The sequence below is a fragment of the Narcine bancroftii genome, chromosome 4 (assembly GCF_036971445.1).
Source record: "Narcine bancroftii isolate sNarBan1 chromosome 4, sNarBan1.hap1, whole genome shotgun sequence".
Taxonomy (NCBI): Eukaryota; Metazoa; Chordata; class Chondrichthyes; order Torpediniformes; family Narcinidae; genus Narcine; species Narcine bancroftii.
The window spans coordinates 249,759,999-249,786,648 of record NC_091472.1 but is presented as its reverse complement, the minus strand read 5'-3'; the positions used below and the strand labels follow the sequence as shown (position 1 = coordinate 249,786,648).

The 26,650-nt window shown below is 39.7% G+C and overlaps 1 protein-coding gene across 8 annotated transcripts in view; it reads left to right on the top strand.

The window, feature by feature from the left end:
- The window catches only part of LOC138761838 (inositol polyphosphate 1-phosphatase-like), a 146,627-nt gene that overhangs the window by 64,079 nt on the left and 55,898 nt on the right, over nucleotides 1-26,650 (top strand). Inside the window, exon 1 of one of the 8 annotated variants that reach the window (XM_069934672.1) lies at nucleotides 24,955-25,051. The exons of 6 other annotated variants lie outside the window; for them this stretch is intronic. The gene's annotated coding sequence lies outside the window, so the exon portion shown is untranslated. Of the gene's footprint in view, nucleotides 1-24,954; nucleotides 25,052-25,229; nucleotides 25,309-26,650 lie in introns of those variants that run through there. One more of the 8 variants, XM_069934673.1, reaches the window with a different exon arrangement.

The window sequence follows — 26,650 nt, the reverse complement described above, 5'->3', positions numbered from 1 at the left end:
ACCGCAGTAAGTTTTGTTTTAACAGGGAGAGATCGCATCCGCTGGCCCCATTCCCTGTCCCACTGAGCAGGGAGAGGTTGCGTCCCCTGGCTCTGTGCCCCATCCTGCTGGGCAGGGAGAGGTCCCCATCCCCTTTTGAGGACAGGGGAGTAATTTCAGTGTGGGAGTATCTTCAGTGTAGGAGGCTTCCCCCCTCACCACACATGTACCAAGCATCAGAATTTAGGAATGCACATGTATCAACCAGGACAATTTAGGACCCCTTTAAAATATTTGCTACAAGCCCTGCAATACCTAAATCTGGCACTGTTTCTGTACCTCCCTCTGTAACTGAATCCTTGACTTCCTAATTGGAAGATCTTAATAACTGTAATTCTCCTTACTGACAACATCTCTAAAGACTTATCCTGGGGCTATCATGAAGAAGGCAGTTATATTTCATTAGGAGTTTAAGGAGATTTGGTTTGTCAGCAAAGACTTGCAAATTTCTACAGGTGTAGTGTGAAGAGCATTCTGACTGGTTGCATCACTGTCTGGTATGAAGGTGCCAATGCAAAGGGTTGTAAAGTTGGCCAGCGCCATCATGGGCATTAATCTTTACTCCATTAAAGACATCTTTCAGAGGCAGTGCCTCAAGAAAGCAGTTTTTTTTATCATCATGGACACACCCCACCCAGGCCATGCCCTTTTCTAACTGCCACCATCAGGAAGGAGCCTGAAGTCACACTAAACGCCGTCAGATTTCTGAATGGACAATGAACCTAATGAACACGGCCTCACTTAACTCTTTTTTTTTTGCACTATTTATTTATTTTTTAAATCTTGTTTTTACAGAATTGTAATTTATAATAAATTTGCACCCTGTTCTGCACATTACTGCTGCCGCAAAACAACAAATTTTGTGACACATGTTCATGACAGTAGACCAGATTCTGATTCAAAATTATGGCTATTGGAGATGAGCTGTAAGGTGACAAAGGCTATTTGAATCAATGGAAGCCAGCACAGTTTGAGTTTGAAAATGTGCCTCTTGATATTCTGTTCTGAGGCCAGATTCAGGATGGCTAGTAGTCGCAGGTTCACTCTGGCCAATACAATGGTTAGGCCTTGGGTCAACAATAATGGAGCTGGAGATTGATACAGAGAGATGTTATGGGTTATATTATTATGGTTATGGATAAATAGGTCTTTAAAAGAGATAGATTGTGGGGGGGTTTAGTGTAGGTCACTTCACAAATAGAGTAACACGTCACAAAATACATCTCATTTAAAATGCAAGAGCTTTGCTGAAGCCAGACATTCAAACTCTGGATGGCTTTGCAAAAGACAATGGAACTGCTATGGAAAGAACTCCAAAAGCAGGTGCAAATGGAAATCTCTGGGCTCAAGTGCTGATAAAATCTTTGAAAGATTGGGTTTGGAGCCTTGGAAGAGGTGTTGGTTTTTACAAGCAGAGAGAGGAAAGAACAAACAGGATTCTCCTCGCAGAGAGAGAGAGAGAGAGAGAGGGGGGGGGGGTCAGTTCTACAATAGCAGTTGAAGCTGCAAAATGGCAAGGTGGCAGGCTTGTTTTTTTTCAAACTTTATTTAAAATTTTCAAAATATTATCAATCAATACATAAAATAAAAATAAACTACAACTAAAACCAACCCACCCCCACCCCCCCCTCCCCCTCAGCAAACCCAGCAAGGGGAGCAACAAAAAAAATGTTCAATAGCTTCTTTGGCTTGGCTTCGCGGACGAAGATTTATGGAGGGGGTAAAAAGTCCACGTCAGCTGCAGGCTCGTTTGTGGCTGACAAGTCCGATGCGGGACAGGCAGACACGATTGCAGCGGTTGCAGGGGAAAATTGGTTGGTTGGGGTTGGGTGTTGGGTTTTTCCTCCTTTGCCTTTTGTCAGTGAGGTGGGCTCTGCGGTCTTCTTCAAAGGAGGTTGCTGCCCGCCAAACTGTGAGGCGCCAAGATGCACGGTTTGAGGCATTATCAGCCCACTGGCGGTGGTCAATGTGGCAGGCACCAAGAGATTTCTTTAGGCAGTCCTTGTACCTTTTCTTTGGTGCACCTCTGTCACGGTGGCCAGGGAAGGCGATGGTCCTCCATTCTGGAGACGTGACCCATCCAGCGCAGCTGGATCTTCAGCAGCGTGGACTCGATGCTGTCGACCTCTGCCATCTCGAGTACTTCGACGTTAGGGGTGTAAGCGCTCCAATGGATGTTGAGGATGGAGCGGAGACAACGCTGGTGGAAGCGTTCTAGGAGCCGTAGGTGGTGCCGGTAGAGGACCCATGATTCGGAGCCGAACAGGAGTGTGGGTATGACAACGGCTCTGTATACGCTTATCTTTGTGAGGTTTTTCAGTTGGTTGTTTTTCCAGACTCTTTTGTGTAGTCTTCCAAAGGCGCTATTTGCCTTGGCGAGTCTGTTGTCTATCTCATTGTCGATCCTTGCATCTGATGAAATGGTGCAGCTGAGATAGGTATACTGGTTGACCGTTTTGAGTTTTGTGTGCCCGATGGAGATGTGGGGGGGCTGGTAGTCATGGTGGGGAGCTGGCTGATGGAGGACCTCAGTTTTCTTCAGGCTGACTTCCAGGCCAAACATTTTGGCAGTTTCCGCAAAGCAGGACGTCAAGCGCTGAAGAGCTGGCTCTGAATGGGCAACTAAAGCGGCATCATCTGCAAAGAGTAGTTCACGGACAAGTTTCTCTTGTGTCTTGTTGTGAGCTTGCAGGCGCCTCAGATTGAAGAGACTGCCATCCGTGCGGTACCGGATGTAAACAGCGTCTTCATTGTTGGGGTCTTTCATGGCTTGGTTCAGCATCATGCTGAAGAAGATTGAAAAGAGGGTTGGTGCGAGAACACAGCCTTGCTTCACGCCATTGTTAATGGAGAAGGGTTCAGAGAGCTCATTTCTGTATCTGACCCGACCTTGTTGGTTTTCGTGCAGTTGGATAATCATGTTAAGGAACTTTGGGGGACATCCGATGCGCTCTAGTATTTGCCAAAGCCCTTTCCTGCTCACAGTGTCGAAGGCTTTGGTGAGGTCAACAAAGGTGATGTAGAGTCCTTTGTTTTGTTCTCTGCACTTTTCTTGGAGCTGTCTGAGGGCAAAGACCATGTCAGTGGTTCCTCTGTTTGCGCGAAAGCCGCACTGTGATTCTGGGAGAATATTCTCGGCGATACTAGGTATTATTCTATTTAGTAGAATCCTAGCGAAGATTTTGCCTGCAATGGAGAGCAACGTGATTCCCCTGTAGTTTGAGCAGTCTGATTTCTTGCCTTTGTTTTTGTACAGGGTGATGATGGTGGCATCACGAAGATCCTGAGGCAGTTTACCTTGGTCCCAACAAAGCTTGAAAAACTCATGCAGTTTGGCATGCAGAGTTTTGCCGCCAGCCTTCCAGACTTCTGGGGGGATTCCATCCATACCTGCTGCTTTGCCACTTTTCAGTTGTTCGATTGCCTTATATGTCTCATCCAGGGTGGGAACCTCATCCAGCTCTAGCCTTAGGGGCTGTTGAGGGAGCTGGAGCAGGGCGGAATCTTGGACTGAGCGGTTGGCACTGAAAAGAGATTGGAAGTGTTCTGACCATCGGTTGAGGATGGAGATCTTGTCGCTGAGGAGGACTTTGCCGTCTGAGCTGCGCAGCGGGCTTTGGACTTGGGGTGAGGGGCCGTACACAGCCTTTAGAGCCTCGTAGAAACCCCTGAAGTCGCCAATGTCCGCGCTGAGCTGGGTTCGTTTGGCGAGGCTAGTCCACCACTCATTTTGGATCTCCCGGAGTTTGCGCTGAAGATGGCTGCATGCGCGACGGAAGGCTTGTTTCTTCTCTGGACAGGACGGCTTTGTAAGGTGAGCCTGGTGGGCAGCTCGCTTCTTTGCCAGCAGCTCCTGGATTTCCTGGCTGTTTTCGTCAAACCAGTCCTTGTTTTTCCTGGAGGAGAAGCCCAGTACCTCTTCAGTGGATTGCAGTATGGTAGTCTTCAACTGATCCTAGAGGGTTTCAGGGGAGGGGTCCGTGAGGCGGGTTGCAACGTCGAGCTTTGCTTTGAGGTTTGCCTGGAAGTTTCCTCTCGCTTCGTCTGACTGCAGGTTTCCAACATTGAACCTCTTTCTGGGGGCTTTATTGTTCCTGGGCTTTGGCTTGAAGTGAAGGTTGAGCTTGCAGCGAACCAGCCGGTGGTCAGTGTGGCATTCCGCGCTAGGCATGACCCTGGTGTGGAGCACATCTTGTTTGTCACTTTCTCGCACCAGGATGTAGTCCAGGAGGTGCCAGTGTTTGGATCGGGGATGCATCCAGGTGGTCTTAAGGCTGTCCCTCTGCTGAAAAAGCGTGTTTGTAATGACAAGTCGCTGTTCTGCGCAGAGCTCCAACAGGAGGCGCCCATTGTCGTTGCACTTGCCGACGCCATGCTTGCCCAGGATTCCTGGCCAGGTTTCTGAGTCTTTGCCGACACGAGCGTTGAAGTCGCCCAGGATGACAACCTTGTCGGCTGTAGGGGTACGTTGGATGAGGTTGCGCAGGTCGGTGTAGAACTTGTTCTTTTCTGCTGGTTCCGCCTGGAGGGTTGGAGCATAGACACTGATGAGGGTGATGTGATGCTTGTTTTGAAGTGGGAGTCGCATGGACATGATTCGGTCCGAGAGGCCTGTCGGAAGGTTTTCGAGTTTGGAGGCAATGAAGCTCTTGACCATGAAGCCTACACCAGATAGGCGTCGTTCATCCGAAGGCTTGCCAGACCAGTAGAGTGTGTGCCTGGTGGGCCCCAGTCCAGGCACAATAGCTTAAGATATTACTAAACCCATACATTTCAAATAAGGCGACCACATTTGAACAAAAATATTATAATTATCATACAAACTATATGTTATTTTTTCCATATAATACAGGATCTGAGTTTATTATTGCCAATGAACTATATTCACTTCAAGATCATCCTTCCAAGAAATTGCTACACATTTACGAGCATAGCCAATACTAAACGAAGGAAAGCAATCTGAAACTTATCCAACCCCAAATCATTAAATAGGACAGTATAATCTAACAAAAATCTTATAGATCTAATAAAAATTTAATCTTAAACAATTTTTGAAGCTGGCAGGTTTGTTGAAAGATCCCATTTTGAAGATGGGTGGTGAGTTCTGAGTTCAGCCTATTGAAAACCCTCATAGTCCTTACAAGAGGAAATAGCTGGCTAGAGTGTTTCTCCTGAAATAAGGGAAACAAGAGGAACTCTGTAGTGACCTGGATGAAGAGGTTATCATTTGGAAAACTCATGATGAGGCAAGTTTCTTCGGTAAGACAATGAAGTGGCTGATCAGAGGAAATCAGTTTGTGTGTCCAACGAGCACAAATAACTCTCTGAAACCCACAAGAACCTTCCTGAATGGTAACCATTTAGCTTTAAGCACCAGAGCCTGGTGAAAATTCATAAATGTTAAATTCTGTGCACAGTATAAGAATTGCCTGATACTAGTAAACCTGGAGAAGTGAATGACTGGACTATTAAAGCAAAGGACTTTCCTGAACATATACACATTACATACACGTGCACTTAGAATTAGAATGGAAGTCCTCTGGGCTCATAACAGAGATAGCAGAGATTGGGGATTCTAGCACAGGTAAATGATATAGGTGGTAAATCATGGATACTGATGGAGATGGAAAATCAATTGGCACAGATATATAGTGAAGGTGGAAGGATAGGCTTGTGGCAAAGGCAAGGTCAAGGATATTTGCACAGGTAGGAGATCTGGGATACTGCTGCGGATTGATGGTGTTGATTGAGAAGTTAAGGAAATTGGCATTGATGCAGAGGTTAAGGTTGGTGATTAGAAAAGGGGAAAATATAGGGTTTTTGGGGATAGGTAGTAGATCTGGCTGAAGTTGATGGTTGCAGGCTAGAACTAATTACAGGGCTGTAGGCGACAATGAATTTCCAGGAGGGTTAGATGTGTTTGTTGCATTGTCAGCAGTGTTCCAATGGATAAATGATAATCAATTGTCTTAGATGACAGAAATCCCAATGCTTTAACTCCTTCAGACCAGCTTTGCAACATACTTCTTTGATCTTATTCAACTCTGCCTTGTCTTCTTTTAACTTCATCTATTCACAGACAGTTCAATATCTCATCAGAAATGGCTGAGCACCATGTTCTCAGTGAGTCATTCTGTTATCTGCATTGATTACAAAATTAAATGTACTCAACTCAACCATGGAACACTACAGCACAGAAACAAGCCCTTCAGTCCATCTAGTCTGTTCTGAACTATTCTGCCTGGTCCCATTGACCGGCACCCAGTCCATTGCCCTCCTTACCCATCTCATCAAAATTGTTCTTAAATGCCAAAATTGAGCTTGCATACAGCTGGCTGCTCATTCCACACTCTCAGCATTCCCTAATGTTCCCCCTAAACATCTCACCTTTCACCTTTAATACATGTCCTCTCGTTCTTGTCTCACCTCACCTCAGGCAAAAATCCTCCTTGCATTTACTCTATAATAATTTTATATCCCTCTATCAAATAACATAACAATTACAGCACAGAAACAGGCCATTAGGCCCTTCTAGTCCGCACCGAACCAAACACCCCTTTCTAATCCCACCTCCCTGCACAATGCCCATAACCCTCCATCTTCTTCTCATCCATATACCTGTCCAACCTTTTCTTAAATAATACAATTGACTCCGCCGCCACTATTTCTCCCGGAAGATCATTCCACACAGCTACCACTCTCTGAGTAAAGAAGTTCCCCCTCATGTTACCTCTAAACCTCTGCCCCTTAATTCTTAACTCATGTCCTCTTGTTTTAAACTTTCCTCCTCTTAACGGAAATAGTCTATCCACATCCATTCTGTCTATCCCTTTCATAATCTTAAATACTTCTATCAAATCCCCTCTCAACCTTCTACGCTCCAAAGAATAAAGACCCAATCTGTCCAATCTCTCCCCATACTCCAGATGCCCCCCCCCCCCCCCCCCCCCCCCCCCCCCCCCCCCCCCCCCCCCCCCCCCCCCCCCATACTCCAGATGCTTAAACCCAGGCAACATTCTGGTAAAACCTTCTCTGCACTCTCTCCACTCTGTTTATATCCTTCCTATAATTAGGCGACCAGAACTGCACACAGAACTCCAAATTAGGCCGCACCAACGTCTTATACAATCTCAACATCACCTCCCAACTCCTATATTCCATGCAATGATTGATAAAGGCCAGCATACTAAAAGCCTTCTTTACCACCCTATTCACGTGAGTTTCTACCTTCAGGGAACGATGTACCGTCACTCCTAAATCTTTCTGCTCTTCTGTATTCCTCAATGCTCTCCCATTTACCACATATGTCCTATTCTGATTCTTCTTACCAAAATGAAGCACCTCACACTTATCAGCATTAAATTCCATCTGCCATTTTTCAGCCCACTTTTCTAAGCAGCCCAAATCCCTCTGCAATCCTTGAAAACCTTCTTCATTATCCACTATTCCACCTATCTTAGTATCGTCTGCATATTTACTAATCCAATTCACCACCCCATCATCTAGATCATTAATGTATATAACGAACAACAATGGGCCCAATACAGATCCTTGAGGCACACCACTGGTCACCGGCCTCCAACCTGACAGACAATTATCCACTACCACTCTCTGGCCTCTCCCTTTCAGCCAATGTTCAATCCATTTGACTATCTCAAAATTTATACCTAAAGACTGCACGCGCTACCCTCATCCACATTCCTAGTCACCTCTTCAAAAAATTCAATCAGATTGGTCAAACATGACCTTCCTCCCACAAATCCATGATGAGTGCTCCTGATCAGACCCTGTCTATCCAGATGTTTATAAGTACTATCTCTAAGAATTTTCTCCATTAATTTACCTACCACAGACGTCAAACTTACAGGCCGATAGTTGCCAGGCTTCCTCCTTGAACCCTTTTTAAATAACGGAACCACATGCGCAATGCGCCAATCCTCCGGCACTATCCCCATATCTAATGACATTTGAAAAATTACCGCCAGAGCCTCTGCTATTTCCTCCTTCACTTCTCTCAATGTCCTGGGGAAGATCCCGTCTGGTCCCGGAGACTTATCCACCTTTATATTCTTCAAAAGCCTTAAAACTACACCTTTTGTAATCTCTATATTCCCCATATTTACCCAATTTGCTTTTTTTTATCCCACATCTCCCAATATCCTTCTCCTTAGTGAATACCGAAGAAAAGAAACTGTTCAATATCTCCCCCATTTCTCTAGGTTCCACACACAGTTTTCCACTCTGATTTTCTAAGGGACCAATTTTGTCTCTAGCTTTCCTCTTACCATTAACATATTTGTAGAACTCTTTTGGATTAGTTTTCACCCTGCTTGCCATAGTTTTCTCGTACCTTCTTTTAGCTTTCCTAATTCCTCTCTTAAGATTCCTCTTACATTCAATGTATCTTTCAAACATCTCCTTAACTCCATGCTTCTTATATCTAATGTACGCCTCCCTTTTTCTTCGAACCAAGTTTCCAATATTCCTTGAAAACCACGGCTCTCTCAAACCTTTTGCCCCTCCTTTTAACCTAACATCTCTCATCGTTTTCTTACAGTCCAGGGAATGAAGTCCTAACTTGTTTAACTTTTGCTTTAACTCAGTTCCTTAAGTCCCAGAAACATCCTTGTAAATCTTTCAGACATCGATATTTTTCCTGTAGTTATGTGACCAAAACGGCACACAATACTCCAGATTTCACTGAAACTGATTTGAACTCAAATCTCTCTGTTGCGTTTGAATAACTCTTTCCACATCCCAGAGATATCCCGAGGTGTTTGTGAGGAAGAACATAATTTGAATTGCAGCCTTTGCAAACCGCCCAGCCAGTTTCTACTTTCCCCAGCAGTAAACATGCAAACCTCCTGCTCTCTTTTGTGCTCAGCCAGTCACTGGCTCAGTTCACAGATCATGATACTGTCATTGTTACTTTACTATTTGATACACTGGCATACTTTATTACTATTTTATGAGGCATTGGACAAGGTTTTAATGTTATTGACTCATAGCCCAAACGTCCACTTTACTTATCAGTGAATGTGAACTGAAATTATAGCAGGACAGTCTGTGAATTTGAAATTAGTTTTTAAAACACTGGGGATAGTAATCAACAATGTGGCAAATAAATTGTTAGTTCCCGATTAAGAATTCAGCTTGTCTCCTCAAACTCATATGGAGAAGAAAGCTTCCTCTGGTGGAGATTGGGTCTCTATTCCCAAACCAATGCAGTTAACTCTTTGACACCATGGATGGAAATTGTCCGTCAATGTTTCAGGTTGTTCAGGACTCAAAAAGAACAATTGCCTGTTTCTACTCATGGATGTTGCCTGGCCCATAAGATTCCTCCAGAAGCTCATTGTTTGCTCAAGATCCTAGCATCTGCAGCTTTTATGCTTCTGGGCAGTTCGCTCTTTAACTGCTCTCTGAAGTGGTGTACTGAGTTGCTCAATTGTATTAAAATTGCTAAAAAGAAATTGAAAATGGGCCCTTATGCTGTACCATGGAATGAAATCAGGTTGTGGTAAAGTCCAGTTAGCTTTGCAAAACTTTCCTCATTGTCAGCTGGGATCCATGTCAAAGTTTGAAGATTTGTCAGTCACTTGACATAATTTTATGGACAGAATCATATTTATGAACCAACTCTCAGATTTCCCCATCTTTATCCTTGGCTTAAAATAGCTTTGCTGACAAAGAAATGGCTCTGATGTTTCAGAAAAGTAAGTCTTATGACCAATATGGGAATTAAACCCATAAAAACACAATATTGGCGAAACACAAGTCAGTCAGTGAACTTTATATAGCAAAGATAAAGATACATAACCATTGTTTTGGGCTTGAACCCTTCATCAAGCTATAGATGTCCTACTTTGGACATTTACTTTGATGAAGGGCTTAAGCCTGAAACGCTGATTATGTATCTTTATCTTTGCTATTTCAAGTACACGATCTGACTTGCTGAATTTCTCCAGCATTGTGTTTTAACTTCAATCATAGCGTCTGCATACTTTTTCTTAAAAACACAGTGTTTTACTCTTGATGCCATCCATAGTCTTCTCTCTGGTGACAAATTGGTATATCACTGGATTGGACTCCACTTGAAGAAAGCACAGCATGTCCTTCTCTTGTTTGGTAGAGTCATCATGGACCAAACTGGATGAAAAATGAAAGTCAAAGTTTCATTATTGAGATTTAATAGTTACTTTTTAATTGAACTAATATTGGGGAATAGTCAACCAAAAGATATTCTCAACAATCTACATATTGACAATTGTTACCATAAACAGGGTAAATCTCTGCACATTGCCCATTTGACAGACAGAGTTGCATTATACCAGTTCTTTACCATCCCTTTCCAAACCTATGACCTTTTTTTGATGTTGGAGAACATCATCATCTCCATGTTTCCCTTCAGGACACACCATCAGGTCATTAAAAATATCACTATATTTCACCAGCATTTAGTCTACAGCTTTAAGCTTCCACTTTAACATTACTGTCTGAGCATTTTCAGCAAACTGCTTATGCTAGTTCAAGGTGAAAATGGCTCTGCCCTCCATTTTCTTCTCAAGGCCAATTATTGCTCAGGTGCATTAAGTACCAAGCTTGCCATTGACCTTTACATGACTGAGTTAAACCTAAATATTTACATATCATTGTACTGTAAATAAAGGTTTGCTTTCTACATTTGCATATAGATAAAAGACTTCATTGTGCATTGATGGTTTGTTGTGTTGGTGCTAATTTTAATTATATGACATAAACAATATATGTAAGTCAATTGTAATGAATCATCAATAATCTGAACTTTCAGCAAACCAAATTTGTAGTCCATGTTATCCTGTAGATATTTAACATCTGCTTAACTGCAATTATTGACTCATTGATTTCATATTGAACATATGGCAGGAAGCAGAGAGTTGGAATACAAGGATCATATTCTGATTGGCTGCCAGTTACTAGTGGTGTTCCACAGGGGACATTTCTTTTTATATTGTATATTAATGATTTGTTTTTTTTTGGAATGAATGGCTTTGTGGCCAAGTTTGCAGATGAAGGTAGGGGGAGGAACAGGCAGTGTAGATGAAACAGGGAAGCTGCAGAAGGACTGAGACAGATTATGAGAAAGGGAAGAGAAATGAATGGCAAATGAAATATAATGTTGGAAAGTGTACAGTCATGCACTTTGGTAGAAAATATAAACGGGCAGACTATTTTCTGAATGGGAAGAAAATTGAAAATACCCAGATGCAAAGGGACATGGAAATCCTCGTGCAGGATAGCCTGAAGGTAAACTTGCATGTTAAGTCAGTGGTGAAGAAGGCAAATGCAATGCTGTCCTTCATTTCAAGAGGAATAGAATATAAGAGCAGGGATGTGATGTTGAGGCTTTATAAGGCATCGATGTATTGTGAGCTTGGAGTATTGTGAGCAGTTTTGGGCTCCTCGTTTAAGAAAAGATGTGTTGGCATTAGAGAGGATTAAAAGGAGGTTCACCAGGATGATTCCAGGAATGAAAGGGTTATCATATGAAGGGCATTTGGCAGCTCGTGGCCTATATTTATTGAAATTTAGGAGAAAAAGATTGGATCTTATTGAAACATTTTGAATCAATGTGCAATCCTTCAATAATACTAGATTACACCTCAGACTAAATAGCTGCAAATTATTTTTAGGTGCTAATTGCTAGCTTTCATTGTAAGTTAAAAATAAAAGTTAATTTTGCCTGTTAGCGCTATTGCTTCTGAAAAACAATTTTAACAGCCTCCCAAAAATTCTGAAGTGATGCAATTAACAGAAATTCTTCAACATGATTAATTTGATATTTGGGGATGCATTCAGTTTCAGGTCAGCACTGCTTTTAATTAGTGCCAAAGACCTTGGGAACCTTATGTATTGATAAGGTGGATTTAAATGAATGGTTGTATTTTTGGCTTCCATGATATAATTTACCAAATTTCACAAATTTCCACGATTCTTGATTTGCACAAAATCCATCAAACTGACACCAAATATATAACAGAATTTTTTAAACCCTAATTATATCAATACATAAGGTTCCCAAGGTCTTTGGCACTAATTAAAAACAGTGCTGACCTGAAACTGAATACATCCCCAAAAATCAAATTGATCATGTTGAAGAATTTCTGTTAATTGCATCACTTCAGAATTTTTGGGAGGCTGTTAAAATTGTTTTTCAGAAGCAATAGCGCTAACAGGCAAAATTAACTTTTATTTTTAACTTGCAATGAAAGCTAGCAATTAGCACCTAAAAATAATTTGCAGCTATATAGTTTGAGGTGCAATCTAGTATCACTGAAGGATTGCACATTGATTCAAAATGTTTCAATAAGATCCAATCTTTTTCTCCTAAATTTCAATAAATAAAGGCCACGAGCTGCCAAATGCCCCTCATATGATAACCCTTTCATTCCTGGTATCATCCTGGTGAACCTCCTTTTAATCCTCTCTAATATCAACACATCTTTTCTTAAACGAGGAGCCCAAAACTGCTCACAATACTCCAAGCTCACAATACATCGATGCCTTATAAAGCCTCAACATTACATCCCTGCTCTTATATTCTATTCCTCTTGACATGAAGGCCAGCATTGCATTTGCCTTCTTCACCACTGACTTAACATGCAAGTTTACCTTCAGGCTATCCTGCACGAGGATTTCCATGTCCCTTTGCATCTGGGTATTTTCAATTTTCTTCCCATTCAAAAAATAGTCTGCCCATTTATATTTTCTACCAAAGTGCATGACTGTACACTTTCCAACATTATATTTCATTTGCCATTCATTTTCTCTTCTCATTCTCCTAATCTGTCAAGGATAATCAAAACTTTGGGCCAGGCTGAAACTTGATTATCCTTGACTTCATTTGGACGCTGCATGACCTCCTAAGTTTCTCCAGCATGTTTGTGTATTGCATTAACCTAGCTGAGTCAGTCTCTCCCTGTAACTCCAATTCTCTAGTTCTGACAACATCCACTGCAGCCTCTCTTTCTGTCACATCCTTCCTGCTGCATCACCATATCCTTCAGAATTGCACACATGCTCCAGCAGTTATTAACTTTTTAGACAATTGTATGATGAATACTACATCTGACAGTCTTGCCTTGGCTGATAAAGGCAAGGATCCTATTATATCTTTTAAAACATCTTATCTATTTGTCCCACATGCAATCCACAGATCCCCCTGTAAACAATGAAGTATTGGAGGGATTGAGAGGATCAGGCAGCAACCAAGGGTAGAAATGGTCAGTCGACGTTTTAGGTTAGGACCTTTTATCAAGACTAAAGTAAAAAGGGCTGAGATCAAGTAGGGCAGACCCTTTTCCTCAAATGTAATATTTATTCCAATTGATTCTAATTTCAATTCCTCAAAAAATATTTAAAGAATTAAATGTTTGTGTTGAAAAATTTTTATGGAAAGGAAAAATGGATAGGGTTTTAGAGAAATTGACATGGAAATATGATTTGGGACATTTACAGCTCCCCAATTTTATGAATTATTATAAAGCACATAATTGAGATTTATTAATGTAATGTTTGAGTTAAATGATGTTCCAACATGGGTAAATATAAAGCTTGATAAAATAGGAGAAAATGGTCCATGACATTTTATTTATAAATAGAATTCAAGGTTATTAATAGCAAATAAAGAAACACCCATGCTAAAACATTTAATTAAACTTTGGAATAAAATTGATAAAGACATTGGAGGAAGAGGATTAATGTTTGGAAGAACAATTTTATTCAAATTAGACATTCCATTTTCTATGGAAAATAATTTTTTTTAAATCTGGCAAAATTGTGTTATTAAGAAAATTAAAGATTGTTTTGAAGCCAGTAAATTTATTTCTTTTAGTAGAATGAAGGAAAAATTTAAAATAATTGTAAAATACAATATTATCAAGTGAAGAGATTCTTTTGTGAAATTTTTGGTCAAGATTTAGTATTACCAGTAGAGACAGAAATGGAATTATTATTAAGTACTAGGGATGTAAAGAAATTTATTTCAGAAATGTATAAATTATTACAAAAGAAGGCTCAAAAAAAAGGAGTTCATAAATCAAGACATAAATGGGAGGTAGATTTAAATAAGCAAATAGATGAGTGTAGATGGATTCAGATATGTAGAGAGAATATGAAAAAGTACAATAAATGTGAAATATCGGTTAGTTCAATATAATTTTATTCATCAATTATATTTAACACCACAAAAGTTACATAATATGAATTTTATTTATTCAGATTTATGTTTTAAATGTCAACAAGAAGTTGGTACTTTTTTCCATTCAACTTGGCAATGTTCCACAATAAAACCTTTTTGGCTTGATTTGTGTAATTTATTAGAATGAATAACTGGATCCTACAGGATCCAATGTTATTTTTACTGGGAGACATTAGAGGAATTAAACTAAATTAAAACTGAATAAATATCAAGTGAAATTTGTTCACATTGCTTTGACAATAGCTAGAAAATGTATTGCTATAACTTGGAAGTTGGATATTGATTTGGGAATGGATAGATGGCATGCAGAATTTCCACTTCAGAAAATTACTTACAATTTAAAAGATAAATATCATACTTTCTGTGAAATATTTACAAACTGTTAGTATTAAAATTTAAATGAATCATAAACATTCCCTTTCTCTTAGGTCTCTATGGAAAAAAAAAATATATATATATATATATATATATATATATATTTATTTATTTATATATAAAGCTACATTCAAAGGATCTCTATTTTTTTGGGTATTACTGTTATTATTGTATTTGAACAAGACTCCAGTAAAGCTTGTTCCTGCGTCACTGCTGAACAACATCAATGAATAAAGGAGATGAATCCTCATTAAAAACTTTATAAAATTCAGCAGAAAATCCATCATCACCTGGAGACTTCCCATTTGGCATTTGTTGTATCACATCCTTTATCTCAAGATCCATAAAAGGAGAATCCAATTTTCTCATATCTTCCCCTAATATTGGCAAATTCAAGCCAGACAAAAAAGACTCAATAGAACGATCATCTCGAACCCCCTCCGAAGTATATAATTTCTGATAAAATTACAAAAATTGGTCATTTATTTCTTGAGATTTATAGGTAACTGATGTACTTTTTCTCACAGCATTAAAAGTTCTTGAAGCTTGTTCTGTTTTCAATTGCCAAGCTAAAACTTTATGCGCTCTATCAACCAACTCATAATAGCATTGTTTATATCTTTGAACCAAGTGCTTATATTGATATGTTTGTAATATATTATAATGTAATTTTAATTTAGTTAGAGCAGCCTTATTATCTTCCATACAATTCTTCTGAAACTCCTTTTTCAAGTCAGCTATCTATTTTTCCAACATCTAACCCTTGGCCAAAAATTTCTTTTTTTCTTTCAAATAATAACTAATAATTTGACATAAAAAAACCTTCAAAGCATCCCATAAAGTAAAATTACTCTGTACTGAATTCCTATTCAAACTCAAAAAAGAAATAATTTGATCCTTAATAAAACTAACAAATTCAGGCTTTTTCAGTAAAATTGCAGTAAATCTCCAACGAAAGGTTGATTGAGTTTCTTCCGGTCCAACACAAGAAATAAATAACAATGACACAATTGTACTCTTATATTCAGCCTGATTAACATGAGCTTGTAAATGTACTGATACCAAAAATAAATCTATCCTAGAAAATGAATCATGTCGAGAAGAATAAAATGAAAATTCCTTTCCAGTAGGATTTAACCTTCTCCAAATCTCTACTAAATTCAAATCCTTCATCAGTGAAGCCATTTGAACAGCTGCCTTCGATTTTTTTTTTAAAGTTTTCGGAGATTTATCCAATAACAGGTCTAATACACAATTAAAATCTCCCCTAACTAAAATGTTTTCCTTAGTTTTACTCAGTGTTAGAAAAGCTTCAGACATGAATTGCTCATCATCAACATTGGGTGCGTACACACTTAAAAATACCATGGTTCCGCAAACAGTTTACAATTAATCATTAAAATTCGACTAGCTGTTTCCACCAATGATTCATGTTCAAACGGTATTTTCTTATGAATCAAGATCGCAACTCCACGTGCTTTTGAATTAAAAGAAGATGAAATCACATGACCAACCCAGTCTCTCTTCAGTTTTAAATGTTCTTTTTCAGTTAAATGTGTTTCCTGCAGAAAAACTACATCCACTTTCATCTTTTTAATGTAAACCTGAACACGTTTACGCTTAATCAGATATTTAAACCCTGAACATTAAAAGTCGCAAAATTCAAATTAGACATTATTTTAACAGCAAAAAAAGGCTTTTTACAAACCCAAAAAAAGACCCAATAAAATAAAGCTCCCCTTGCAGAAAAACCCCTAAGTTAATAAACTATTAAAAAAAACCAAATACAAACAAAAAAATTATACCCCAAAACTACAAAAGACTAGTAGTTTCCCAATTAACTGGGTGTGGAAAGAAGAAGAAACCCCCCCCCCTCCCTTACAGGTGGCAGATGACTTCCAAAAGCTTCAGTGTCAACCAACCCCCCCCACCCCCCCCCCCCCGCACCCCCAGTCAGACTTCCAAACAATTATAAGTCTGAATAATATCATATTCCCAATGATTTCAGTCCCAGAACTTGTTCCGGATCATCAATGTCAATCAAACTTTTTGACCTGTCTCCTTTTCCATTCCCATTTCCATTCTTCTTATCAAACATCTTCCTCTTCGGAGACGAATGTTGTTCAGTAGCCCTGTCTGGCAGAGAATTAGCAAAAATTAAAGTATCGTGGTCATTCTCAAAAATCTGTGATTGGAAATTACCATAGAAAACCTTCAGCACAGCAGGATATCGAAAAGAAAACATGTATTCCTTTCTCCAAAGCACCTCTTTTTGCAGAATTAAAATCTTTATGTCTCTTAATAATCTTCTGACTTGTCGGGATAAAAGAAAACCTTATTACCTTGTACCATCAATGAGGACTGATGTTTATGTGCATTTTGCACCGCAACTCGCAAAATAATCTCCCTATCTTGATATCTCAAACAGCGAATCAAAACTGCTCAAGGTGGTTGACCAGAGTATGACCTTGCTGGGTTTGCTGAGGGGGAAGAGGGGTGGGTGGGTTGGTTTTAGTTGTAGTTTATTTTTATTTTTATTTTATGTATTGTTTGATAATATTTTGAAAATTTTAAATAAAGTTTGAAAAAAAATGTGTGTGTGTGTGTGTGTGTGTGTGTGTGTGTGTGTGTGTGTGTGTTTGAAAGTATTGAAAAATGAAGCGCTTCTGTTGTGGTTTTCTTGTCCCTTTTTCTTTTTTTTTAGTTTGTAGGGCATTGGGGAGGAGGTTTTTCTTTTTTGTATTTTTTAATATAAAATGCCACATATATTTGGATTAAGTTTGAAATATTGTGATATTCTTGTAAATAGTTTTATATTAAATAAAATATTGTTATAACGTACAGGCAATCCCTGGGTTATGAACAAGATCCATTCCTAAGTCTGTCTTTAAGTCAAATTTCAAGTAAAGTCAAGTCAACTTTATTAATCGATCATACCATGCTCGGACAGTAGGTCAAGATAGTGTTTCTCCAAGACCACGGAGCATATTTACATAGATGTAAGTTTGGAAAGTAGTTAACACATTAAAATATACACTAAAATTCCACAGTTTACTATCCACATCTGTACTGGGATTTCAGGAGCCTGATGGTTTGGGGGAAAATCCATTTCCCCATTCTGAATGTAAGGGCCCGAGTGCTACGGTGCCTCCTGCCAGATGGCAGAAGGGAGAACAGTTTACGTGCAGGATGTGTGAAGTTTATTGTTTTCCACCTGCATTTGTGTAGTAGGTGACCTTCATTCTAGTAAGAGGTTCCCCAATAGTCTTTTCCGCTGACTTCACTATCTTCTGCAAGGTCTTGCGGTCCGAGGTGGTACAGCCTCCAAACCAGGCGGTGATACAGTTGTACAGGATGCTCCCAATACATCCTCTGTAGAATGTAGTGAGGATGGAGGGTGGGAGATGGACTTTCCTCAGCCTTCACAGAAAGTAGAGGTGCTGCTGGGCCTTCTTGGCTATGGAGCTAATGTTAAGGGACCAAGAGAGGTTCTTTACCAGGTGCACACCAAGGAACTTGATACTCTTGACTCAATGGTAGAGCTGTCAATGGTCAGGGGAGCGTGATCTCCCTGAGCCCTCCTGAAGTCGACAACCATCTCTATTTTTTTCTTACTGTTCAGATACAGGTTGTTTGCTCTGTACCAGTTCGTTAGTGTCTGTACTTCGTCTCTGTATGTGGCCTCCTCACTCTTACTGATAAGGCCCACCACTGTCATGTTGTCAGTGAAATTGATGATGTGGTTCGAGCTGTGTTTGGCTACACAATCGTGGGTCAGAAGAGTAAACAGCAGAGGGTCAAGCACACCACCCTGAAGGGCCTCTTTGCTCAGTGTGATTGTCTTAGAAGTGCTTTTTCTGATACGGACTGCTTGAGGTCTCCCCGACAGGAAGTCGAGAATCCAATTGCAGAGGGAGGTTTTTAGACCCAACAGACTCAACTTCCAGATCAGGTACTGTGGTATGATCGTGTTGAATGCTGAGATGAAGTCAATAAAGAGCTTTCGAACATATGAGTCTTTATTTTCCAGGTGGGTGAGGGCTAGATAGAGGGTGGTGGCAATAGCATTGTCCGTGGAGTGGTTGGATCTATATGCATGTAGTTTGTCCTGAGATAGGGTACAACCATTTTGGGGAAAAGTTAGGTTGGTTTTGGAGAAATTATTTAAAATTAAATTACCATTAGATCCAGAGATATTTTTTTTTGGGTTATATGGTTTCTTTGAATGGTTTGGGGTTGGATAAGTTTCAAATAGCATTTGTACGTTTGGCTGTGGCATGAAAATGTGTAGCAATTACTTGGAAAGACAATGTAGAGATTAATATAGCTCATTGGCATAATGAATTGAGATCTTGTATTTATATGGAGAAAATAACATAATTTACATGATAATTACTCATTTTTTGTTAAAATGTGGTCATCTTATTTTATTTTTTGGCTCCCCTTGAGGGGGGTGGCTGAGCAGTGGGGGGGTGGGAGGGGGTTTACTATATTGTATAAAAACCTTTTTTTTGCTGCTATTGATTTTACGTTGTTTTTAAAAGTTTTAAATAAAGTTTTTTTTAAAAAGTGTTCGCATGTAACCTACTCTAACAAACATTTCCCAAATATCTCCTAAAAACATTTCTATATACTCTGTCTCAATATAAATTAAAAGATACAATTTAGATAAAGGATTAAGAATAGAAGATTCATGAGGGAGGTAATCTGTGCATTGCTAATGGAGAGTGACAGGAAAAATTGAAAGTGAGTTAAAACAAAGGAAATAGAATCCTAGGTGTGTGTTTATAAAAAAAAACCAACACATTCCTCCAACTCCCCACCCCATTCCCACTCCATTTAGAGTGTTGACCCCCTCCCCATCACTTCTTAGCTTTTTTCTCTTCTACCCTCCGACCCATATTCACTCATGACTTCTTGCCTATTAACCTGTGTTCCTTCCCCTTCTCTTTTTCCTCCTCCTCCTCCTCCCCCCTCCTCCCTCCTCCTCCTCCTCCTCCTCCTCCTCCTTCCCCCAGTTTTTTACTCAGATGCCTGCCTGCTTTTTGCTCCCAACTTGACGAAGGGCTCAACCCTGAAACATTGGTTACGCTTTGCTTCGTGACTTGCTGAGTTTCCCCGACACTTTTATGTATTACACTACAATCGCAGTATCTGCAGACTTTCATGTTTAAATAATAAGAACAAGGATGTCAGCTGAAGTGGTAAATGCAGACTCAATTTTGCCATTTAAGAAAAAAATTGTATAGGTGCATGGATGGGAGGGATATAGAGGACTATGGTCAGGTGCAATTCAATGGGACTAGGGATAATAATAGTTCGGCATGGACTAAATCAGTGGTATTCAAACTTTTTCTTTCCATTCATATATGACCTTAAGTAATCCCTATGCCATAGGTGCTCTTTGATTAGTAAAGGATTACTTAAGGTGGTATGTGAGTGAAAAGAAAAAGTTTGAAAACCACTCTTTTAATCATACCTAATTCACTTATATGCACGGTTTCATAATTCAAATGGAAATAGGTGAATGCAAACTTTTCTTAATATTTGAGTAACAATTGGGTCTGGAACAGTGGTTCTCAATTTTCCCTTCCTACTCACATACCACTTTAAGTAATCCCTTAGTAATCACAGAGCATAGGGATTACTTAAGGTGGTATGTGAGTGGAAAGAGAAAGTTTGAAAACCAATGGATTAGATAAACCAAAGGGCCTAATTTTTTTGCTGTATGGTTATGGAGAACCTTTATAAAATACTGGTCCAGCCATGTCAAAAGAATTATGTCCATTTCTAGATGCCACACTTTAGAATAAATGAAAAGAATATGGAGAGAGCAGCCTGATGTCTTGGTACATGTGGGTACAAACGACATTGACAAGAAAAGGGAGGAGGTAATGAAAAGGGATTACAGTGAGCTAGGACGAAAGCTGAAAGACAGGAATGCTAGGGTGGTGATCTCGGGATTACTACCTGTTCCAAATGCAAGTGATGAAAAGAATGTAAGGATAAGGAAAATGAACGTGTGGCTAGGATTTGGCTTCTTGGATCATTGGGATCTCTTTAGGGAAGGCATGATCTTTACAAGAGGGACAGGTTGCACCTAAATCCAAAAGGTGTCAACATTTTGGCAAGTATGTTTGGTACAGCAGTGGGGCAAGGTTTAAACTAATTTGGCAGGGATATGGGAACCAGAGTGATAGGGAAAAGGGTAGGGAAGATAAAGTAATGGCCAGGAAAAGTAAAATAGGAAAAGTAATGTTGGGAGGAGAAAGTAAAAAATCAGATGGTGCAGTGAGTTTTCGGGTCAATGATAGTGTTAAGAAAATTACAAAGAAAAATAGTGGGCAGAAAAATCAAAAAAGGTTACAGAAGTTACTAGATATAAAAAGGACAAAGAGCATAAGGGCACTTTATCTGAATGCCCGCAGTATTAGAAATAAGGTTAGTGAACTTGAGGTGCAAATCAGTACCCATGGCTATGGTTTGGTAGCCATCACGGAAACATGGCTACAAGGTGACCCTAAATGGGAATTAAACTTTCAAGGGTATCAGGTGGTGCAAAGAGATAGACAGGATGGTAAGGGAGGTGGAGTTGCACTCTTAATCAAAGATGATCTCCAGGCAGTAGTGAGGGATGATATAAGCATAATGTTGAGTCCATTTGGGTAGAGATAAAGAATAACAAAGGGAAAAAATTATTGGTGGGTGTTATCTATGGCCCACCAAATAACAATAGTTTAGTGGCACAGGAAATAAATAGAGAGATAAGTGAGGCATGTAATAATGATACGGCAGTAGTCATGGGGGACTTTTAACTTCCACATAGATTGGGAAAATCAAGTTGGTCGTGGGAGTCTGGAAGAGGACTTCATAGAATGCATCCGCGATAGCTTTCTTGAGCAGCATGTTAAGGAACCCACAAGAGAAAATGCTCTCCTGGATCTAGTGTTGTGCAATGAGATAGGTATAATAAATGATGTAATAGTCAGAGACCATCTGGGAAATAGCGATCATTGTATGATTGAATTTCTCATTCAGATGGAAGGGGAAATAGTTAGATCTAAAACTAATATATTATGCTTAAACAGGGGTGACTACCATAGGATGAGGGAGGAATTGGGCAGAGTGGACTGGGAGCACAGGCTAATTGATGAAACAGTTGAGGAACAGTGGAAAATTTTAAAAGAAATATTTTGTAATGCTCAACAAAAATATATTCCGGTCAGGAAAAAGGGCAGCAAGGGAGGGAAAAATCAACCGTGGTTAACAAAGGAAATAAAGGAGAGTATAAAATTGAAGACGCCGGTGTACAAAGCTGCAAAGAGCAGTGGGAAACTGGAAGATTGGGAAAACTTTAAGAGACAACAAGGGGTTACAAAGTGGGTAATAAGAAATGGGAAAAAGGATTATGAAAGTAAATTGGCACAAAATATAAAAACAGAAAGCAAAAAATTCTATAATATATAAAATGGAAGAGGGTGGCCAGAGTTAACATAGGACCCTTGGAGGATGAGAAAGAAAAACTGGTAGCAAAAAATGAGGAAATGGCCGAGGCATTGAACAAATATTTTGTGTCATTCTTCACGGTGGAAGACACGTCCAGCATGCCCAAGTGCGGAGTTAAGGATGCGAATGTTGGGGAGGGCCTTGATAAAATAGTTGTTACAAAGGAAGTAGTGATGGAGAAACTAATGGGACTAAAGCCAGACAAATCACCTGGTCCTGATGATATGCATCCAAGGGTTCTGAAGGAAGTGGCAGGAGTTGTAGTTAATGCATTGGTGGTCATATACCAAAATTCCTTGGATTCTGGGCAGGTCCCGGCAGACTGGAAGACAACAAATGTCACGCCACCTTTTAAGAAGGGATGAAGGCAGAAGACTGGAAATTATCGGCCAATTAGCTTGACGTCTGTAGTTGGAAAAATGCTTGAAGCCGTCATTAAAGATGAAATAGTGAAACTTTTGGAACGTAAGGGTTCAATCAGGCAGACGCAGCATGGTTTTAAAAAGGGAAGATCTTGTTTGACAAACTTGTTAGGATTCTTTGAGGATATAATGGGTGCATTGGATAGAGGGGAACAGGTTGATGTTGTATATTTGGATTTCCAGAAGGCATTTGATAAGGTGCCACACAAGAGACTTCTCAGTAAGTTACAGCAAAGTGGAGTCCGGGGAAGTCTATTGGCCTGGATTGAAAATTGGTTGTCTGAAAGGAGGCAGAGAGTCAGGATAAATGGGAGTTATTCAGGTTGGCAGAGAGTGGTAAGTGGGGTGCCGCAGGGGTAGGTGTTAGGCCCACAACTGTTCATCATTTACATTGATGACTTGGAGGAGGGGACAAAATGTGGTGTAGCCAAGTTTGCAGATGACACCAAATTGAGTGGAAGAACAAATTGTAATGAGGATGTGGAGAGTCTGCAGAGGGATATAGTTAAGCTGGATGAGTGGGCAAAGGTCTGGTAAATGGAGTACAATGTTAGTAAGTGTGAGGTGATCCACTTTGTCAAGAAAAATAAAAGAGCTGAATATTATTTAAAAGGTGAAAAACTACAGCATGCTGTTGTGCAGAGGGACTTGGGAGTGCTTGTGCATGAATCGCAAAAAGTTAGGTTGCAGGTGCAGCAGGTTATTAAGAAGGCAAATGGAATGTTGGCCTTCATCGCTAGAGGAATTGAATTCAGGAGTAGGGAGGTAATGTTGCAACTGTACAAGGTACTGGTGAGACCGCACCTGGAGTACTGTGTCCAGTTCTGGTCTCCATATTTGAGAAAGGATATACTGGCTTTGGAGACGGTCCAGAGGAGGTTTACTAGGTTGATCCCTGGGATGAAGGGGTTGACTTATGATGAAAGATTAAATCATCTATGATTGTATTCGCTCGAGTTCAGAAGAATGAGAGGAGATCTTATAGAAACATATGGGATTATGAAGGGTATGGATAGGATAGATGTAGGAAGGTTTTTTGAGCTGGCCGAGGAAACTAAAATGAGAGGACACAGTCTCAAGATTCGGGGGAGTAGATTTAGGACAGAGATGAGGAAAAATAGTTTTTCCCAGAGAGTAATGAATGTTTGGAATTCTCTAACCAGGGAAGTGGTTGAGGCTGCCTCATTAAACATATTTAAAATTCGGTTAGATAAATTTTTACATGATAGAGGAATTAGGGGATATGGGGAGAAGGCAGGTAGGTGGAGTTAGGTCATAAATTAGATCAGCCATGATCGTATTGAATGGCGGAGCAGGCTCGATGGGCCATTTTTGGCCTACTCCTGTTCCTACTTCCTATGTTCCTATGTTCCTATGAGAGTGCAAAAGATTATTCTAAATATTTTGGTCATGTGGATAGACCAAAGACTTATTGTTCTCTTTGGAATAGTGGAAGGTTTTAAGAGGATTTGATAAAGGAACTAAAAATCATCAAGATATGGTTTGAGAACTTGGAGAGAAACTGTCCCAATTGGTGGAAAATATTAAGAATCTAGACACACAAATAAAGATGATTAGCAAGAGTCAAAAGTAACATTCAGTGAGTTGTTAAGGCCTGGAATGGCAATGTCAATTATAGTATTCAAAAGAAAGTATGTGAACTACCAGTATGTGAAAATGATTTTTAGAACTGAGTGGGGAGTAGAGAGATGGAACTGACTGAATTGCATTTACAAACAGGCAGTTTAGTTATGAAGGATTTAACAGCCACAATCTTTGCTGTTACCATTCTGTGATACTACGAAGTGATATTTAGTTGGATGTATTTTGGACCATGTAAGTTTCAGGTCAGGGCTCACCTTTACTTTCTCAAGGTCGGCTTGCACAACCGCAATAAACTATGTAGTGAACCAAGAAAGTGTTCAGAACACTGTGATTGTAGTTCATACACAAAAGTGCTGGAGAAATTCAACAGGTTCTGCAGCATTCATAGGAGACAGATTATATAAACAATGTTTCAGGTCTGAACCCTTCATTGAGGTTTGAGCAAAAGAGCAGACAGGCACCTGAATTAAAAGGTAGAGGGAGGAGGAAAGAATAAACTCTTCCTGGAGACCCCACCAATGTTATGAAAATAACTTTTTTAAAAATCTGCATCTGCTAAACAGGTTTAGCAAGTGCCTGTTGAGGTAGGAGAACATTCTTTAGTCTAGAAACTTTGAACCTTGCTAAGAATTCCAAAAGAATGTGCCAATAATGCATAGAATCTTTTTAATATAGTATTCTCTTGTTGCCTTACTCAAACAATCAAGAGACCTTTCTTTCTTTCATCTTTTTCTCTCTTTCTTTCTACCACCATTTGTTCTTTATTTAAATATTTTCACAAATATCACTTTTAAACTAGAATAATCTTTTAAACTAATAATAATGGGTGACTTTAATCTACATGTAGATTGGGTGAACCAAATTGGTAAGGTTAAGATGAAGAGGATTTATTAGAATGTATGCAGGATTGTTTTCTAAATCAGCATGTTGAGGAACCGACGAGGGAACAGGTCATTCTAGACTGAGTATTAAGTAATGGAGAAAGGCTAATTAGCAATCTTGTTTTGAGGAACCCCTTGGGCAAGAGTGACCACAATAGGGTGGAATTCTTCATTAGGATGGAATGTGACAGAGTTGATACTGATACAAAGTTTTTGAACTTGAAGAGGGGTAATTTTGATGGTATGAGATGTGAATTGGCTAAAATAGATTGGCAAATTATACTTAAAGGTCTAATGGTAGAAATGCAATGGCAATTATTCAAGGTTAGTTTGGAGCATGTGCAGAAAATATACATCCCAGTTTGTACGAAGAATAAATCGAGGAGGGTAGCGCATCCGTGGCTAACAAGGGAGATCCGAGAGAGTGTCAAATCCAAAGAAGGATTTTACAAATTAGCCAAAAAGAATAATATTCCTGGTGATTGGGAGAAATTCAAAGTTCTGCAGAGGAGGACAAAAGGATTAATTAGGAAAGGTAAAAGAGATTATGAGAGAAAGCTGGCAGGGAACATAAAAGATGACTGTAAAAGCTTTTATAGATACATTAAGAGAAAGAGGTTAGCTAAGACAAATGTGGATCCATTGCGGACAGAAATGGGTGAGTTGATCATGGGGAACAAGGGTATGGCAGACTGTTTGAATGACTATTTTAGTTCTGTCTTCACCAAAGAAGACATAACTAATCTACAGGAAATTATTGAGGATCAGGATCTATTGTGACGGAGGGACTAAAGGAAATAATTGTAAATCGAGAAGTTGTATTAGTTAAATTGCAGGGATTAAAGGTGGATAAATTCCTGGGGCCGGATAGTCTGCATCCAAGAGTGCTGAAGGAAGTAGCCCAGGAAATAGTGGATGCGTTGGTGATAATGTTTCAAACCTCTTTGAATACTGGATTAGATTCTGAGGATTGGAGGGTGGCCAACATAACCCCACTCTTTAAGAAGGGAGGGAGAGAGAAATTGGGAAACTACAGACCAGTTAGCCTGACATTGGTAGTAGGGAAGGTGCTAGAATCGGTTATTAAAGATGCAATTGCAGTACATTTGGAAAGTAATGGTATCATCGCACAGAATCAGCATGGTTTTGTGAAGGGGAAATCACGTCTGATGAATCTAATAGAGTTTTTTGAGGATGTAACCAGTAGAGTGGATAGGGGAGAACCAGAGGACGTGGTATATCGGACTTTAGTAAGGCGTTTGATAAGGTTCTGCACAGATGACTAGTGTATAAACTTAAAGAGCATGGTATAGGAGGTATAGTATTAAGGTGGATAGAGAATTGGTTGAGGGACAGGAAGCAAAGAGTAGAAATAAATGTGTTCTTTTCAGAATGGCAGCCAGTGACTAGTGGGGTACCGCAGGGCTCAGTTCAGGGGCCACAGTTGTTTACGATATATATCAACGACTTAGATATGGGAATAGATAGCAGTATCTCGAAATTTGCAGACGATACTAAGTTGGGTAGCAGGGTTAGCTAGGAGAGTGTAGGGTAATTTGGACAAGTTAGGTGAGTGGGCCAGG